Source organism: Carassius carassius, chromosome 34 (assembly GCF_963082965.1).
Source record: "Carassius carassius chromosome 34, fCarCar2.1, whole genome shotgun sequence".
NCBI lineage: Eukaryota > Metazoa > Chordata > Actinopteri > Cypriniformes > Cyprinidae > Carassius > Carassius carassius.
Window position 1 is genome coordinate 16,498,152 of NC_081788.1, and position 17,879 is coordinate 16,516,030.

Here is a 17,879-nt window from a genome sequence, read left to right on the forward strand (position 1 = left end):
ATTTAAATGGCAAGTTTAGCAAAGTCTTATGCCACTCAGATAAACCTGTGATCTCAAATAAGGTGCCCTTTTCCTTGAATGACTTTTTATAATCAGTGAGACGGTTGCTTTTCGCTTTAAGACCATATGTAGGCCTACTTATCAAGTTGTTTGTGCTTTTGAATGGCAGGTTTTGTTAAGTCTTATTTGCCACTCAGAAGAATATATATAAAAAACAACTAATAAGCACAGAGAGAGTAGAACCGACAGGATAGCTGTCACGGACGCCGCTGAGTGGCGCTGATTCACTGTGCGTTGGGTTCTTTCTGACATCCCTGGAGAGCACACAGGGAGCGAGCCAGCGCAGCACAGCGCAGCACAGCGCTCCGGACCTTTGCCTTCAGCATCAGCAGATCCAGATCCTGCACAGAGCGTCGATCTCCAGCGCGGAACACACCGTGAAAACAAGCCCAGCAGGATACTACGTGGGGTGATGGCTCCGTTACTAACATTTGTGTGATTTTTAAACCAGATGCGAAAGCGCTGATGTAAAGTTTCACGCCGCTCTCGTTTGAGTTGAGTTGAAGATCTGAGACGCTGCGAGAGGAGGAATTTAGCGTCTCCGCGCACCCGGACGCCTTGCGGGGACATCGGGCACTTTTGTGATCAGAGGACTGAACTTCTTTTTTTGTGTTTGTGGGTTTCTGACTCTCTCTGACAGAGTAAATATAGGATTGTTCAAGCCTCTCTGATTCGTGGATGGAATAATCTATAATGCAAGGGCAATGAGACCCGTGTCTGCAGCTGGGTAATAATCCGGACCACCGCGCCAACAGGTATGCAGTTTTTGCTGTTCATTTGGTTTGACACTTATATTTTACATGTGCTTAAATTACATTGCTCAACGTAGATGTCCACAAAGAAGAACAGGATGGTGTTTAGTATCCCACATAGTTACAAATAATTAATCAATAAAAAAAAAAAAATAATAATAATGATAAAAAACGGCTATCGTCTGTTTTAGCGATCCATGACAGTTATTTTAGTGAGTAATGAATTCTAATCGTGACCCGACGCGGGTCACTGAAACTTAATAGGTAGGCTAAAGCCTGTGTGTAAACCTGAGAATCGTCCTGGGAGCTATAAAGCTGGACTATTTAGTGTCAAGCTCGATTAAGAAATAATACCATAGAGTAAAAAGGGCAATGACAGTGATGTGTTTGCGTGTGTGCGCGCGGGAGAGCGAGGGTGTGTGTGTTGACGGCGTTTCGTCTTCTTACCGCATTAAGAGTAGGCTACATGCTATGTAAAGGTCAGGATTACCCCAGTAAATCTTACCCAGTAAAAGCTTACCATGATTGGAAAGGGTGCAAACAGAGTAAAGGTCTCTGGTCTCATACAGGGAGCCTGGCACGGGCGTCTAAGATGCGCTGTCACGCGCACAGCCTACGGCCACCAACTCATTCACCTCAAGCGAGAAGTGATGGGAAGTCCGAATCATTTTTTTGTGACTCTCTCTCTCTCTCTCTCTCTCTCTCTCTCTCTCTCTCTCTCTCAATTCCTTTCAATAAATAAATAAATTATAGCTGTTTCCATACATTTCCAATTTCGTCATTTGCAATGTTTAGAGTTTTCCAGTTTTTAGTCTGTTTTCCAGCTCTTATCACCTCATAAAATAACACTTAGAACATAAATATAATTCGAATTTACATTAAACATTTTATTTTACATTCGAATAAAAAAAAAATTATAACGATATTTTTCACGGTTCATAGGTTTTCAGGTCATTTTTTTAAATTAATCAAATACAGTACAGAGATGGTTATCAGTTCAGTGAATCGCTGACTCGAGAATCACTCGAATCGATTTTTTGAGCCTTGAACAAATGCTTCACATTTATTCCTTAACGAATCATTCAAATAGGTTTTGTGATCCAGTTGAATCGCTTAATTACAAAAGATTCTATTGAGCTAAACGATTAGGAGACAAAAATGTAATAAAATGTGGGTTTCACACATACGTCATAACTTTCTTCTTTTTAAGCTGTTTTTGCATCAGCAAATTGCACCAAATAAGATAAAGTGTTTTATAAATCCTCCAAATCACCATGGGAGATAAAAGACAGGAACATATGAACATTGCAGAATATGGCCATATGAATTTGTAGTTGGAACTATAATTTTCACAGTAATTACATTGCCTTGGCTGATGTGGTTGGCTGATATAACTCCCTTCGGGCCACAGTGAGCATTTATTCTCCTCCTAACAGAGCTGGTTATGTGTTCGCTATGAGGGAGGATGTTGTCGGGAGCAAAAGGCTTAGGAACACACAGATGCCCCGCTGATACTGGCTGCTGAAATAATCCTTTGTGAGTCACCACTGAATGTAGTAGTTTATTCGATTTGGCTCTGTTGTGTGCAGGTCCTGGATCTGCTGTTAGAGTGAAAGTGGTTTAACCTGAGCACTGCATGTGGGAAAGACCTCGCTGTACTGATACACTCATTCTCACTCACTGGATGGGTCTGAAACATTTTGCCAATGGTTGAAAAGGGGTAAATACAGTGATCTGCCCATTCTGAGACCCAGAGTAAGTTTAATTAGCCTGTATGTTGACAAGAAAGAGAGAGGCGCTTTATAAAAATGATTTAATAATCATAGAGAGAGAGATGGATAGAGAAAGCGAGAGAGTGTGCTAATTATATTTGACTTGTACCATCTTAGGAGGAACATCTGCAGGCCTTTAAGATTCTTGTGTATTTTTAATGCACTTGGTTTTAAATATTTCTTTCCAGTCATAATCTCTCTCCTTTTCTCTTTATTGTATTATAGCACTCTCCTTCGGCCAAGAATTTGTTTTGTAATGCTGTTTAGTTTAACTGCTAGATGATGCTTATTTTCCCCTTATCATCTCATTACTAATTTCATACACTTGAACGGCATGTGTATTGTGTGAGTTTGTGTTTATAAAGATGCTTGGCTGCATTATTGTGAGTGTTTTCACAGGCTATCAACTGTGACAAATAACTGTTACTTGTTGGAATGGCTGATGTCTGGGTCAGAGCGGGAATCTCAGGTTTCTGCTGCTGGTTTGGGTTTCAGTTAAAATGATTTGAGTGTAGTCAGCTGACCAGACCTCGTTCATTCAGTCCCACTAATTTATCTAGTGTGGTGTGAATAATTTATTAAAGCGTTCACAGAGAACCAGTGTTTGTAATTATGTTTGTGGCATTGTGTGTGTGTGACTCTCCATTTGCAGCAGCAGAATACAGCTGTCAGTCCAGTTTTAAAGTGCTAAATACAGATACACTTGGTGTGTGTGTGTGTATATATGAATACCACACTGCTGGTAAAAAGTTTTGAATCATTTTTATTTTTTATTTTTTTAAAAATATGTTTCTTATGCTGTCTAATGCTTCATATGGTCATATGATATGACGTTGCTAAAAAGAACATTATTTGGTGTATTGCAATGTATTTATGCGGTTTAAGGTTAAAAAACACAATATTTTTCACATAATGTACATTATAGTTGCTTCTCTATGCCCTGGCTTTCTGAAACACATAGTTTTTTACAAAGCTCAGTGTTCTAAAAAGCGAGGTGTACACTGATTGGCCAGCTAGCCAGTGCATTGTGATTGGCTGAATGCCTCAAGCGTATGACGGAAATGCTATGCCCCTTAACATACTGTGATGCCATCTCCCGGGACGACGTGACAAACCAATAAAACCCATTACAAATGAGGCATTTTTTTGCATCCAGTGGGGACATAATTACTGATTATAATAACTTATACTGTCTTTTTACACATTACGTTATGCATATCACCACGTAAACATAAAGCCATGTCTGATTTGTGATCTGAGAAATGACAAACAACAAGTGCTACTCTACACTGCTCAAAACTCGCATTTGAATCATCAGTGGCAAATTCTTTAAATATGGAAACATACTTACAGGCTGTGAGTCAGAAGCACCAGACTGTCCTTAAAAAATTGGAATTTCCCCACTTTATGGAAACAGCCTTTATGTCACAGACTGATTGTAGGCTACTGGTTCAGGAAACAGTCCTTGTCCTCCATAAAATGCGCTGCACACATCTGAATATTTGGGTTGAACTGTCCTGGAACAGTGTTGTGGATACAACTTAACTCTTTTGTGTCCTCTTTTGGAAAGCCAAACTAAGTATTTTCACTTTAACAATGAAGCACACAGCGTCTCCACAACATGGCGATGGTGATAACAGCGAGAATAAAAGTTATGCCTTCTTTTTTTGCGTGAACATATAGGCAGTGTTATGCAAATCTTCCCACATCGTGACATAGACATGTGGGGGCATGTTTAAACGAGTTGTTCTAGGTAGGTGTGGTTGACTCTTAAATTTAATAAAGAATATCTCTTTGGATTTGAGACTTTAGTCTTTGCAACTTTACAGATCTTCTTTATGCACCAAGAGCTTGTAACACTCCAAAGAGAAAGGAAAACTTGAAATCGCATCATATGACCCCTTTAATAATTTTTTTAAATATTTATTCCTCTGATAGCAAAGCTGAATTTTCAGTAGCATCTCCTTCAGTCTTCTGTGCCACATGATTCTTCAGAAATCATTCTAATATGCTGAAACTGTAAATTTCTTTAATGTGCATCTTAATGTAAATCTTTCCTTCACATGAGACAATACTTCATACAGGTGCATCTTAAAAAATGTAAATATCATGGAACTGTTCTTTATTTTTTGTCATTTAATTCAAAAAAGCTAACTTTCTTATATTCTAGATTCATTGCACACAAACTGAAATATTTCAAGAGTTTTTCGTTTTAATTCTGATGGTTATGACTTACAACTTAGGACAATTCAAAATCTCAAAAAATGTGAATATTTTCCCAAAGATCAATCAAAAAAAGATTTACATAACAGAAATGTTCAAGATCTCCAAAGCAGGTTTAATTATGCACTCAATACTTGGTTGGGGCTCCTTTTGAATGAACTACTGCTTCAATGCAGTGTGGCATGAAGGTTATGAGCCTGTGGCACTGTTGAGGCATTATTGAAGCCCAGGTTTCTTTGATAGCAGCCTTCAGCTCCTCTGTATTGTTTGTCAGATGTTGCTTATCTTCCTCTTCACAATACCCCATAGATTCTCTGTGCAGTTCAGGTCAGGCATGTTGGCTGGCCAATCAAGCACAGTAATATCATGGTCAGCAAACCACTTGGAAGAGGTTTTGGCATTGGATGGATGCATTGACTTTGGACTTGATAAAACACAATGGTCCAAAACCACCAGACGTCACGGCACCCAAATCATCACTCACTTCAGAAACTTCACACTGGACTTTGGATTATGTGCCTCTCCAGTCTTCCTCCAGTCTTCCTCAGGCGTGGCTTGATTCTAGGAATGTGACAGCTGTAGCCCTTTTCCTGAAGGCGTCTGAGTGTGGTGACTCTTGATGCGTTGACTCTGGCTTCAGTCCACTCCTTGTGATGTTCTCCCAAGTTCTTGAATCTGCTTTTCCTGACAATCTTCCCAAGGCTGTGGTCATCCCTGCTGCTTGTGAATCTTTTCCTACCACACTTTTTCCTTCCAGTCAACTTTCTATGAATATATTCTGATACAGCACTCTGTGAACAGCCATCCCTTTCAGCAGTGATGTTCTGTGGCTTATGCTCCTTGTGGATGATTGTCTTCTGGACAACTGTCAAGTCAGTAGTATTTCCCATAATTGTGGTTGCATGTTCAAAACTAGCCCAAGAGGTACCCAGTATTTATACTCAAAATTAATCAAACCATTTAAGCTCAAAATGGAATATTCACATTTTTTGAGATACTGATTTTTTTTTCCTAAGCTGTAAGTCGTAATCATCAGAATTAAAACAAAACAAACTCTTGAAATATTTCGGTTTTGTGCAATGAATCTACAGTAGAATATAAGAAAGTTAGCTTTTTTAATTAAAAAAAACAAAAAACTTCCATGATATTTTAATTTTTTTTAGATGCACCTGCACTTCACAAAATTTGTTTGATTGGAGTGGAATGAAAAATGAAATGAAGAAAATGATTGCTTGATTGCTTTTACTATGGTGTCAATATCTGAAAAATAAGTTATGTAAAATAAATGACTAGCAACTATTAGAGAAACAATGCTGTCATAGTGTTGGCAGAACAGTCTACTGTGGATCTGCAGTTTATTGAGTGTGATGACTATAGGTAGAACTGTGGCAGTGTTGAGTTTAGTTGGCTGATGTGGTGGGGTTTTGTTGGCAGACATGGATTATTAGTGTAATGAGGTTTTTTATGCATTAGCTTTCCCTTAATAGTGAATTTGCAAGTTTATATCCGTTGATACACTCTAAGAAAAGTCTATAAAAATAAGGGCCAATACACTGTTAATATGATGCAGTTTCTGGATTTATCTCTCGCAGGTGTTTTACAGATTTTAAATTACACATGGAATTGTGTTATCTTTTAGAGTTAGAGAAAATGTCTGTAAACTTAACTTAAAAAAGTATTGGTCATTTTCTTCCAGGACATTATATGTTTTTGCATGGATATTTTTTCTTACAGTGTATGCCTTCAAAAACATGTTGTGAATGAAATTATTAAATAAATGATTTATACAAAATTAGTTGCATTTAGAAAGTCATTTTGCAATTTGGAAGAAAGAATGGAGTTTTAAACTTCTGAATATTTATGCATGAAAGTTTCATGGCCCTGATATTGATGATTGGTTATTTTCAGTAAATTGCTTTGTGTGCAGCTGAGCCATCTGCCAAAGTGTTGATTAATGAGAAAAACACCATGAAATCTGCTTCTTCTGAAAAAAAACCCAAACAGTTTCTTTACCTTATTCTGCTTTCTGATCCCATCATGTGGAATCACACAGAGAGGTTCTCCCGTTGAGAAAATAAGGGCAGTGATGACCACAACTTTACTCTTCAACTCACAGTTCAACAGACCTTGGCTGAGAGAAAGAGCGAGAGAGCACTTTATTACTGCATTCTCACCCTCCTTTTTTTCATCCAGTTGTCATTTCTGTCTCACGGGGCAAGATTAACATTACTGCCATGACACTGCCTCCACAGGAATCAAGAAATAGAGAGAAAGAAAGTAAGGGAGTAAGGCTACGTTCACACTGCAGGGCTTAATGTTCAATTCCGATTTTTTGAAAAAATTCGATTTTTTTGCAAGGCCGTTCACATTTCCAAATAAATGCGACCTTTTGTGATCTCCTGTGTGAATGTGAAATGACCCAGAAGTGATCCGCATGCGCAGAAGAGTACTCGACGGCCAATGACGTCACTCATTGTTTGCGGAAGTAGCTAAACATGGATGTCAACAACAGTCTAGTCAACAGTGGAGCTCGTTTAGCAATATTAAAGTTATTTAAGCAGCATCGTCCGCCATGGTTGTTGTTTATCTTCTCATTCCCGCCTACTTCAACGCAGAATTATGATGTTTGTAGCGTATCAATGACGTACGGGTCGGATACATGTGACCTGGCCGTTCAGACGGAGGTCGCATTTCAAAAGATCGGATACGTATCGGATTTAGGACCACATACCCAAGTGGCCTGGGTCGCATTTGAAAAGATCGGATCTGTGTCGTTCAGACTGTCATGAAAAGATCAGATACAGGTCGCATAGGGGCCAAAAAATCGGAATTGGGTCGTTTCAGCCTGCAGTGTGAACGTAGCCTAAGTGACCCCCAGTGTTTCCCGAGGTGAAGCGTATAAATGGATGACTTGCTCAGTCACAAGGTGAGCCAGGTGAAGAGGTTGTGTGTGAGCATGTGTGTGTGTTTGTAGGCTGAAGCATTTATTTATTTGTTGTAAGAATCTTTATTTTCCAGTGAGAGACAGCAAAATAAGTGCCTAAAAAAGAACAGGTAAACAAACACAATAGAAATACCCACAGGAGAATGCTACTCTTTTAATGCTCAGGAGACTTGATGTTGTGCTTCATTTAAGTATCAACTTTGTCCAAAGTGTTTTTCTTAAAAATAAAAATAGACACAGATGTGGTATATGTAAAGTAAAAGCATAGAGCCTTAAAATTAAAGAAGATAGCATTGCTCAGATAAATTGGTCTTGGGAGAATTTGATGAGAAATAATTGTGTTCGTACTGAAATATCTGACATTTCATTGCAGATTTGGTTATTGTGGCACAGTGACACGTGAGATTATGTGAATCTTTCTCAGGAGAAAAATGAGAAGCAGAAGTCTCCATTTGATCTACTTTCAATAACATTGCTGCTGTTTTGATAGTAAATTGAGTGAAATCTTTGGTATCAATTGAATAAAGTGAATAAGAATGTAAAGTAAGTGCTGCAACTATTTGATCAACATTACAGTAAAACAGTAATATTGTGAACTATTATTTAAAATTTTAAATAACTTATTCTGTTTTAAAAATGTAATTTATTCCTGTGATGCATCCATTACTCCTTCAGAATAAAAACCTTCAGAAATCGAATACATTGAGTTGGTGCTCAAGAAATATTTCTTATTATTACCAGTGTTAAAGATATTTTGAGCTCTTATTATTACATGAGTACTAATGGAGAGTTTGCTTAATCTTTTCTAGTTTGAACTAAATAATGCAATGTAGATGCAATGTATTTCACAACAAAGTATTTTCTCATTGTAGCCATTCGTTGTTGCATTTGATGTATGAGTGAGGTTTACATCAGCATACCTTACATACAATTGCTGAAGTGTTACCACTGGATGCATCTTGTGATCTAGTTTGTGTTTGAGCGTGTGACTATCATAGTGGGTTTGTATTTGGTACTTCTGGCTGAGTTTTACTCTCCGGGTCCCAGAATTCAGGCAAAACAAGCACCTTGGAGCCTAATTACACCCAACTCCCTGTCTGATGTGAATTTTCACATAACACACATGCACACACACCTTGAGGATCAGTCAGAATGAAAGCAAACAGTAGTGAAGGCTTGCTGAAGGATGATGGATAAGAACAGATCCACCTTTGAGGTTTATTTTGGGACAAACACATGGGGGTGTGATGGCCATTAATCATTAAGTTGAGGTTTTTGCAGGACTTACCTGGACACAGTCAAGCTGTAATAAACAACTAGGAAGCGACCCGCTGTACCCCTTTTTCTAACTTGTTTGTTTGCTATAATTATTCATTTTTTCATTCTGTCTGTTTTTCCTGTTTTCTTTCTTATCTTTCTCCCAGTCCTTTTTTCCCCTCTCATGTATCTTGGTATGAGGCAGCTTTCACTCAGAACAATTTGTTTTCGGTGAACCATTAGGTTTTCTCTTTGTCTCTTACTGTGTCTAGTTTTTCATTCTCTCTTTCTCTCTTTTCGGTCTTCTCTCTGTTTTGAGGGTGTTATGGGAATTCATGCCAGAAAGAGGACTTTCTGCTTCGGGGCTGAAAAACAATGAATATCATCATTTTTTTTTCTCTCACCTTCTTTTTTTCCCCTTTACATTGAGTATGTTTTCCACTCTTTTTTCTTGTGTATGCATGATTCCAAATGAGTCAGACATGCTTTCTGGAGTAGCAATAGTGCATGCTTGGATAATTTTAGTTAATTTCTTGCACTTTAGTTTATTAATTACAAACACAAAATGGCTTTTATCTCTTTATCTCTTATTTGTTGCTTCTCTCATTCAGAGTCTAATGGCAATTTAGCAGGATCCCCCTGAGAAAAGTAGGGTTAGGGTTCTTTATTAAAGGCAGAATGGTGATAAACTAAAGCTTGAGACGGCAACCTTTCTGTCAACACCATCAATGCTTAACCATTAGGCTTCTAACAACCTTTCCTGCATGGGATTTGAAAGTTTGTTAGTAATGAAGCTCATCTTTGTCCATGTTAATGTGTTCACCCTCTGATCTCATTATAAAATGTGTAGATGTGACTAAATATTTTTGGGTTAGTATTTGAGTTATTTTGTTCTGTCTCTTATTGAGAGGTCCCTGAATGATGTATAACATTCTGGGGTTGAATAACTCAAACTTTGGGTCGTTCCGCAGAGGGTTCTCATGATTACGAGCACATAATTACGCTGATGAGAGACTGCTTTTAACAGAGCACTTGTTCACCCGTCTCATCACTGCAAACCTAACAGATCGCACGGTGTCTGGCTCAGTGGATAAGGCTGGGAATCAAAGTCTCTGCAAATGCTCAACTGCCTGAAAGAGATGTATGTGTGTGTGTCGTCACATTTTATCTTATTTTATTTGATTGTATTCATTTTTGTTTTGTTTAGTTTTTTTTTTGGCTTGTTTTATGTATTTATTTATTTTACTTTTTTTGGTCCACATATCATCAAAAAATAAAACAATAGAACGTTTTTTTTTTTTTTGTAGGTTTTGTTTTTGAATAAAATTTGAATGATAAAATAGAGCTGTCACTAATGAATATTTTGGTAACAGAGTAGCCTAAGCAGTCAATTATTTTGACGATGAATCAAGTAATCAGATAATTATTATTATTTTTAACTTTTTTTGTGCTAATAAAAATAGACCTAGGTGAACAATAACCTTTACAATTAGTTAAAATACATATATAATAGCAATGAGGCAATAATAATTAGGTATATGTTTTTATTGAAACGAAATGGTAAACACATAATGTATTATAAACAATAGGACTAATTAGCACTCCCATGAAGTCATGACGAGTATATTTACATGGAACTTTATTCAATATATTTCTTAAAAGCTATCAGCAGAATTTAACAGGAAAACAGTGTCTGTGTCTCATTTCATCAGAAGCACAACTTACAATAAGAAGCACAACTTGCTACTATAAAACAGCTCTCCACTGCATTCATGTTTTTACCCGCGAACATCTATTGCTTGTAGCCATTTTGTCCTCCTTTCCGGTTCTTTATGTTTATTAGGAAGGATGTAGAACTTTAATTAATAATTTGTTAGTTTATTGGAGGTACAGAAAACGACACAGCAACTCCTCGGCATGATTGTCCCATGTATTTTAATTGGCGCCAAGGCAATGTTTTCCCCCACAGGCTAAATTCACATCGCGTGACGGGGCGTTCCCGGGGGCGTTCCCAGACCAACCGTCTGTATGTATAGTGTTAGGGGAGGGGCCATGCTCAGTGACTGCAGTGCGTCATCGAGACATGATTTCATCCCGTCCAAAAATCCTGAACACAATTTTTTTTTAACTGTTTAAGGATCTAACTCCACAATTCAGTACTGCATAGTTCACAGTATTTGTAACGTGTTTTCAGCAATACATTTCTAACATGTATAATGTGTTTAGAAACAATTCTCTGGATTGCCTTTACACCAACTTTAAGTAAATATCTTCTAACCGTTTTTATTTTTTTTTTTTACTCCTAAACTCTGTGGTTAAATTTTGCATGAGAATCAAGTGACAGAGTTGACAGGCTGTTGCAGATCCTTACAAATCTCCATAGACAATTTCTCATTCTCATTTGACACACCATTTACTGCCATACAGGGATACATGTTGTGTGTGTGGGTAGTTTAAGCTCTCTGAAATGAATTTGGATGATCTTGCGCTGCAGTGCTCTGACGTTGCTCAGATCCCTGGGCAAAGTGAGACGATATCCCATCATCCTCTGCTCTCAGGCTTCTCAGCCCATCTGCAGCCGTTTGATAAAACCACCATGTATCTTTCCAGTCCTTTCTGATTCTCTGACATGTCACACAGCAAGACTTGCTTTGACTTCTCTCTGACTAGAGCACTCATGCACATCAACAGAAAGAGCACCGCAGAGGAAATGGAGAAACATTATTTTTTTCCCCCATTGTCTGTCTTCCATTTGTCTGGTGTGTCGATGAGGAGGTTTGTTGGATGGCCTACAGCTAAAGAGACATGACAGTATGTACATCACAGAAAATCAGCTCAAAAAAATCTGGCCTGTGAGTGAAACAGCAGTCAGAATATGGAAAAATTAATGATAATTTACAGAACAAATTTGTTTTAATTCGTTGTATCTTTATCATTTTGTGTTAAACCGCTTTAGAATACTTCATCGGGGGAAATATTTTTGCATGGTGGGAATAATAACACATAACTCATCGTAATTTAACAGGTCAGTTTTAAATTGGCTAATTATCTGTATAAAGAGTGTAATTTCATGTGTTTTCTGTAAGATGTTCTCTAGAGTAGTCTGATTTTTTAATGAGGATAAATGCTGACTTCGTCATCTTATCTTGAGCTAATGTTTCAAAACTAATGCAGATCCATTTTTAATTTCAACTTCCTGCTTCCTCAGTTTTAGGGACACTTAGTGAGTTTTCCTCATGGAATCACACAGAACACCCCTACGCCAGTTCATTTCAACTTTTAAAACTTCAATTATTTATATACTACTTTTGCCATTCGAACATATTTATTTTCTCTCTCTCTCTCTCTCTCTCTCTCTCTCACACACACACACTGTGATGAGTTGTAGATTTGGGTCAAACTCAACTCATTCATTGATGCATGAATCCCTGCTGGAGACCTGCTACCTCCTCGTTCTTCTCCAGCACTTTCTCTGTCTTCACTCTTTCTTTTGGGTGTGTTAGCCAGTGAGGTCACAGAGGCAAAGATGGAAAATAGGTTTCTGCTGCACTCAAGAAGGAGAGATTGTAGGGGTGAAAATAGAGGGTGAAGGCAAGAGTTTTAAGCTTTTAGTGGATTTAGGAGTGAGAGTGAAAAGGAGAGGACAGTACGTAGCAATGCTTCAGTGTGTTAGCCAGCCCCTCTCTCTCTCTCTCTCTCTCTCTCTCTCTCTCTCACGCTTTCTCACTTTCAGCATTCACTCTCTCTCTCAGCTTTTCAATTCATTGTGCTTTCACTCAGTCAATACAGGATCAGTGTTTAGAAAGAAAACAGAAAACAATAGATGTCGGTACACCATGTAATAAACAATGGAAGCTGGGTGGAGTTCATAGAGTTAATAAAAAAGCATAATTTAAAAAATATTTCATTGTACTATAAATCAACACAAGAAACTGTTTGGTTTTAGTTATCATAATACAATTAATAATTAAATATTTTAATGTTTAATTATATATAATGTATAATATATATAATGGTTTAAAATGTAATGTTTTTCTAAAAGCAAATTATTAAAATATCTGGAAAATGTTATTAATTTGACAGTGTTTCTTCATCTCATGATTTCCCACTATTCTTTAGAAATCAGAAACAAATATCCTGAGTTAACAGAGTTGACAGCCTTAAAAATACATTCCCTCAAATTTTAAGCGAACCTCCAAGCATGCTTTACAGACCCCTGGTGGTCTTCTGGGGGTTTGAAAACCCCTGGACTGTTCAGTGTTTTACTTGTCTACCACAATTATGTCTTTATGTCTGTTTGGGGACTTTTATCAGCAAATCTGAATATATGTGATTCAGGGGCGAAAATCTCATATAAATGTTGGGGGGGGGCAATAAACATAACATTTCTAACAAGCCATGCCTAGCAAAATGAAGGCATACACTCTCTTAGACACACACCTTCACACAACTGTATCGTGAGATCGGTATAGACATGAAAGAGAGGGGAAAAAACTAAAAATAATTATTTATTATGTCAATGACTGATTTGTTCAAAAAGTGGATTCACTCAGTTTGGAAACACCTCCTCAGTGTGTTTCTCAAAGACGCAATTAGTGCTGTTACTGCTGTAGCTTAGTTTTCAACTTTTTTTCTTTGGTGAAATAGTGCTAAAACAGGCAATATGGTGCCTAAAATGCACTTAATATTAACTTCTTGTTTATTCAATTTTTATAAAAATCTAAATCACATTTGTCATGCTAATATCTGGAGAACAACTGCACTCTTAGTATGATGTTATATTAGCTATATTAAATGAAATAAACCGACCAGTGGCGGCTTGTGGATTTTAAAATAGAGGAGGCAAACTAATTGTATTGGTCTGGGGATCCCTGCCGATTGTTATTATTATTATTTACTTAACCACTTTAAAATGCCTTTTTTGTGGCTTTTAGTCAGAAACCGTAAAGAAAATATATTCAATTTCGATACTCATTATAAATACTTGGTAAATTATCAGCCCAGCCGCTCCGGGAGACGTTCAAACCATAGACTGTATAAAAACAGGTTCTAACTAATAGCACGTAACGATTTAATTTACGTCTCTATGATGGTTGTTTGATATACCAGAAGGGAGGCTAGCCTCCTCTATGATGTTACTTTTCTCAGCACTCCTCAGCGCTGAAAGTGAACACTCGATGCTGATTGGTTCCCCTGGCCTCCCCCTCCCCTTTCCCTTCTCTTTCACTTAGCAGTGTAATTGCATCAGCAGATTCGGCACATTCGCGATAGAAAAGTGGAGCTTTCATGTAATGGTATTACAACTGTAAAATTACAAACAAAAATATATACATTCTGAGAAATGAATAGTGAATTTTATTAAAATTAAATCTTCCTCATTTTCACCTCTAAATTTGGGGAAACTGTGCCTCCCCTGCCTCACCCGACGAGCCGCCACTGAAACCGACTAAATCATAGTGAACGCGGGAAAATCTAAATGCGCACCCGCACTTGTCTAATCTAATGTACAAGACTTGTAAATGCTGTGGTGGCCAGAAGGAAACAGTCCATCACAACGCAGCACAGTTACCTGCAGCACCAAGGAGAGCACCATCAGAGTACACAAGGTCTGGGTGAAACAGTGGTGTTCAGGACCAAGGACAGCTCTAACACAGGTGTGCAGCATTCCCCTCTGACAGGCAGCCTCAGCTGCAGGCTGTTGCTCCCAATTAGTAATCACATAAAAGTGAACAAAGACGCCACAGTAGAGAGAGAAGCAGGGGAAGAGGACATACTCAGTGTTGGATACATTCAAGCCCAGCCAGCCCAACTACCCTCTTGAAGATAGAGGCTTAATTGACGGCGTGAGTAAAGTGAATCTCCTTGACTAATCCTACACCTCTTCTGCCTCTTTTCCAGAAGTAAATTGATGCAAAAAGGAGCAACCTGAGAAAGAAGTACCTAAGTTCAAGTTTTCTCCCCGTAACCCTGCTTTATGACAAATAAAGAACTTTAAGTTTGCTCCAGTGAAGTTCGGCCTGGTGAATGATTTACTTTGAACCCCAGAGCTAACCCTCTCAGCCTTGTGTGTGAAGTTTACATATGGTGGAGAATGCGGGTATGAGTTGAGCCTCGCCTGGGATTCAGACAGTTAAGAGAAACACTAAGAAAATGGAGGAAGCCCTGACCGCCATTCTGCAGGCCCAAACGACCATGAATGCAGCAGTCACAGAGCTCTGCCGAAGGACTGAGGCACACGGTAGGAGGCCCCAAGATTATCTTACCAAAATGACTATAGAAGATGAAGTAGAAACTTCTCTCGACCTTTTTGAAAAAACTGCCCAAAGAGAGATGGCCCAGGGCAGACTGGGCGAACCTGATACTCCCTCTGCTAACTGGGGAAGCCCAGAAGGCCTGCCGTGACCTCACCGTTCATGAGGCAACAAACTATGACGTGGTCAAGAGGTCAATCCTGGGAATAGCTGGGAATACCGTCCATCACTTCCAGCACGGGTCCAAGTAACCACATTAACCCGCATGGTAAGAAGCTGGCTAGACGAAGGAGATGGGCCACCTGCGGTAGAAAGGGTGGTGATTGATCGGTGCACACGTGGCCTGCATACAGATGCAAAAAAATATGTGGCTCAACCAGGACCACCAAGTGTAGATACCTTGATTGCACTCCTAGAAAACCACCAGATGACTGTGAGCTTGATGAAACCTGAAGTACCCAAAAACCTCTCTTGGAAACCGAGACAAGAGCGAGAACCTCCTAGGAAGCACCCCAAAGCGGTCCAACCCGGACCCCTAAAAGCCCAAGGAAACTGGAAAGATGAGAGGCCTCTACGAAATCCTGCTCCATTCCGATGCTTTACGTGTGGGAGGGAGGGACACTTGGCCTGGGATTGCCCAGGCCGAGAGGAGCCGATGCCCACCGCCAGTACCTCGGAATCCAGGTTTCCATGCCATTTTCTTACCACCTGTTGGGCTCATGAGGGGACGGCCACCCCTAAAGTCCCTGTTAAGGTGATTGAGGGCCAGCCACAAGTTGGGGTGAGTAGACTCCCTTATCCACATTTTATGATCAAAAACAGATTGTTGTATAGAGTGGATCAGCGAAGGGGTGAAATTATAAATCAGTTGGCCCCGACCTCAAACCAAGAAACCGGTAAGAACCTTCCTTGGGTTACTTGGTTACTACCGAATATACATACCTGGCTTCGTCACAAAATCAGCCCCCCTAACGGAGTTGACCCTGCAAGTACCTCCCAAACCAGGTGAGCTGGACCAAAGGAGCAGAACGGGCCTTCATCGAACTCAAGCAGTCCCTCTGTTGTGAACCAGTCCTACAAGCCCCAAACTTCAACAAACCGTTTGTTCTACAAACAGATGCCTCTGAAGTAGGGGTTGGAGCAGTACTGTCTCAGTTGCAGGATGGCATGGAACACCCCGTCATGTTTATTAGCCGTAAGTTGCTGCCCCATGAGAAGAATTATGCCACAATTGAAAAGGAGTGTCTTGCTGTAAAATGGGCTATTGAAAAATTGAGGTATTACCTGTTGGGTCGAAAATCTGTTTTAATAACTGATCATGCTCCCCTAAAATGGATGTCTCAAAACAAAGGGAAAAATGCAAGAATCACTCGCTGGTTTCTCCAGTTGCAGGACTTCCAGTTTAAAGTAGAACACTGGGCTGGGAGTTCTCATGCGAATGCTGATGCCATGTCCAGGAGGCATGACCACTCTGGGGGTGCGCTCCAAATAGGAGTCTTGAGCTGGAAAAGGGGGTATGTGGTGGCCAGAAGGAAACAGTCCATCACAACGCAGCACAGTCACCTGCATGGAGAGCACCATCAGAGGACACAAGGTCTGGGTGAAACTGGTGTTCAGGACCAAGGACAGCTCTTACACAGGTGTGCAGCATTCCCCTCTGACAGGCAGCCTCAGCTGCAGGCTGTTGGGCCCAATTAGTAATCACATAAAAGTGAACAACGAAGCCACAGTAGAGAGAGAAGCAGGGGAAGAGGACCGACTCCGTGTTGGATACATTCAAGCCCAGCCAGCCCAACTACCCTCTTGAAGATAGAGGCTTAATTGACGCCGTGAGTAAAGTGAATCTCCTTGACTAATCCTACACCTCTTCTGCCTCTTTTCCAGAAGTAATCTGATGCAAAAAGGAGCAACCTGAGAAAGAAGTACCTATGTTCAAGTTTTCTCCCCTTTACCCTTAACCCTGCTTTATGACAAATAAAGAACTTTAAGTTTGCTCCAGTGAAGTTCGGCCTGGTGAATGATTTACTTTGAACCCCAGAGCTAACCCTCTCAGCCTTGTGTGTGAAGTTTACAATGCGTACACTATGGGTGTGTGTAAGATGTTATTAAACAAGCTAGGTAAACGCCTGTATTAAAGAAGGTTAAACGTTATAATCGCAAATCGCGGTGACAAAAGTAAATTGGTACACAATATTTTTGGACACTATTTATTAATGACTCTGCATCATCTATATTAAAGAGAATATAATCACGTCATCCAATGTTTAATGTGACTAAAGTAAGCTTGACTAGTTCCACAACTACTGAAACACATTGTTTTCTCGCACCGGACTGTGTGTGTGTCGGTGGTGGTGAGGTAAAAGGGGAGCAGGCAGTGGACCAAAGCAATGTGAGGCAAAGCAGGGGGAACTGTTTAAAACTTTTTTTTTTGTTGCTCCGTTTGCATTCTTTTACTACTTGCACAATTAGTTTAACTATGTATCGTTATATTATTAACAATACACATATTTCAATTACATTTTAGGGGGGACAATCCTCAGATGGGGGGGTCCGGACCCCCCCGACCTCCCCGCGATTTCCGCCTATGATTGCGATTTTATACTGATTAACTTGATTAACA

The 17,879-nt window shown here is 39.4% G+C and overlaps 1 protein-coding gene across 2 annotated transcripts in view; it reads left to right on the forward strand.

Annotated features, from left to right (window-relative positions):
• The first annotated feature begins 354 nt into the window (after positions 1-354).
• Positions 355-17,879, forward strand: part of LOC132115178 (chemokine-like protein TAFA-2) — an 84,692-nt gene continuing 67,167 nt past the window's right edge. The window contains exon 1 of one of the 2 annotated variants that reach the window (XM_059523573.1): positions 355-815. The gene's annotated coding sequence lies outside the window, so the exon portion shown is untranslated. Of the gene's footprint in view, positions 816-2,447; positions 2,568-17,879 lie in introns of those variants that run through there. The other variant, XM_059523575.1, reaches the window with a different exon arrangement.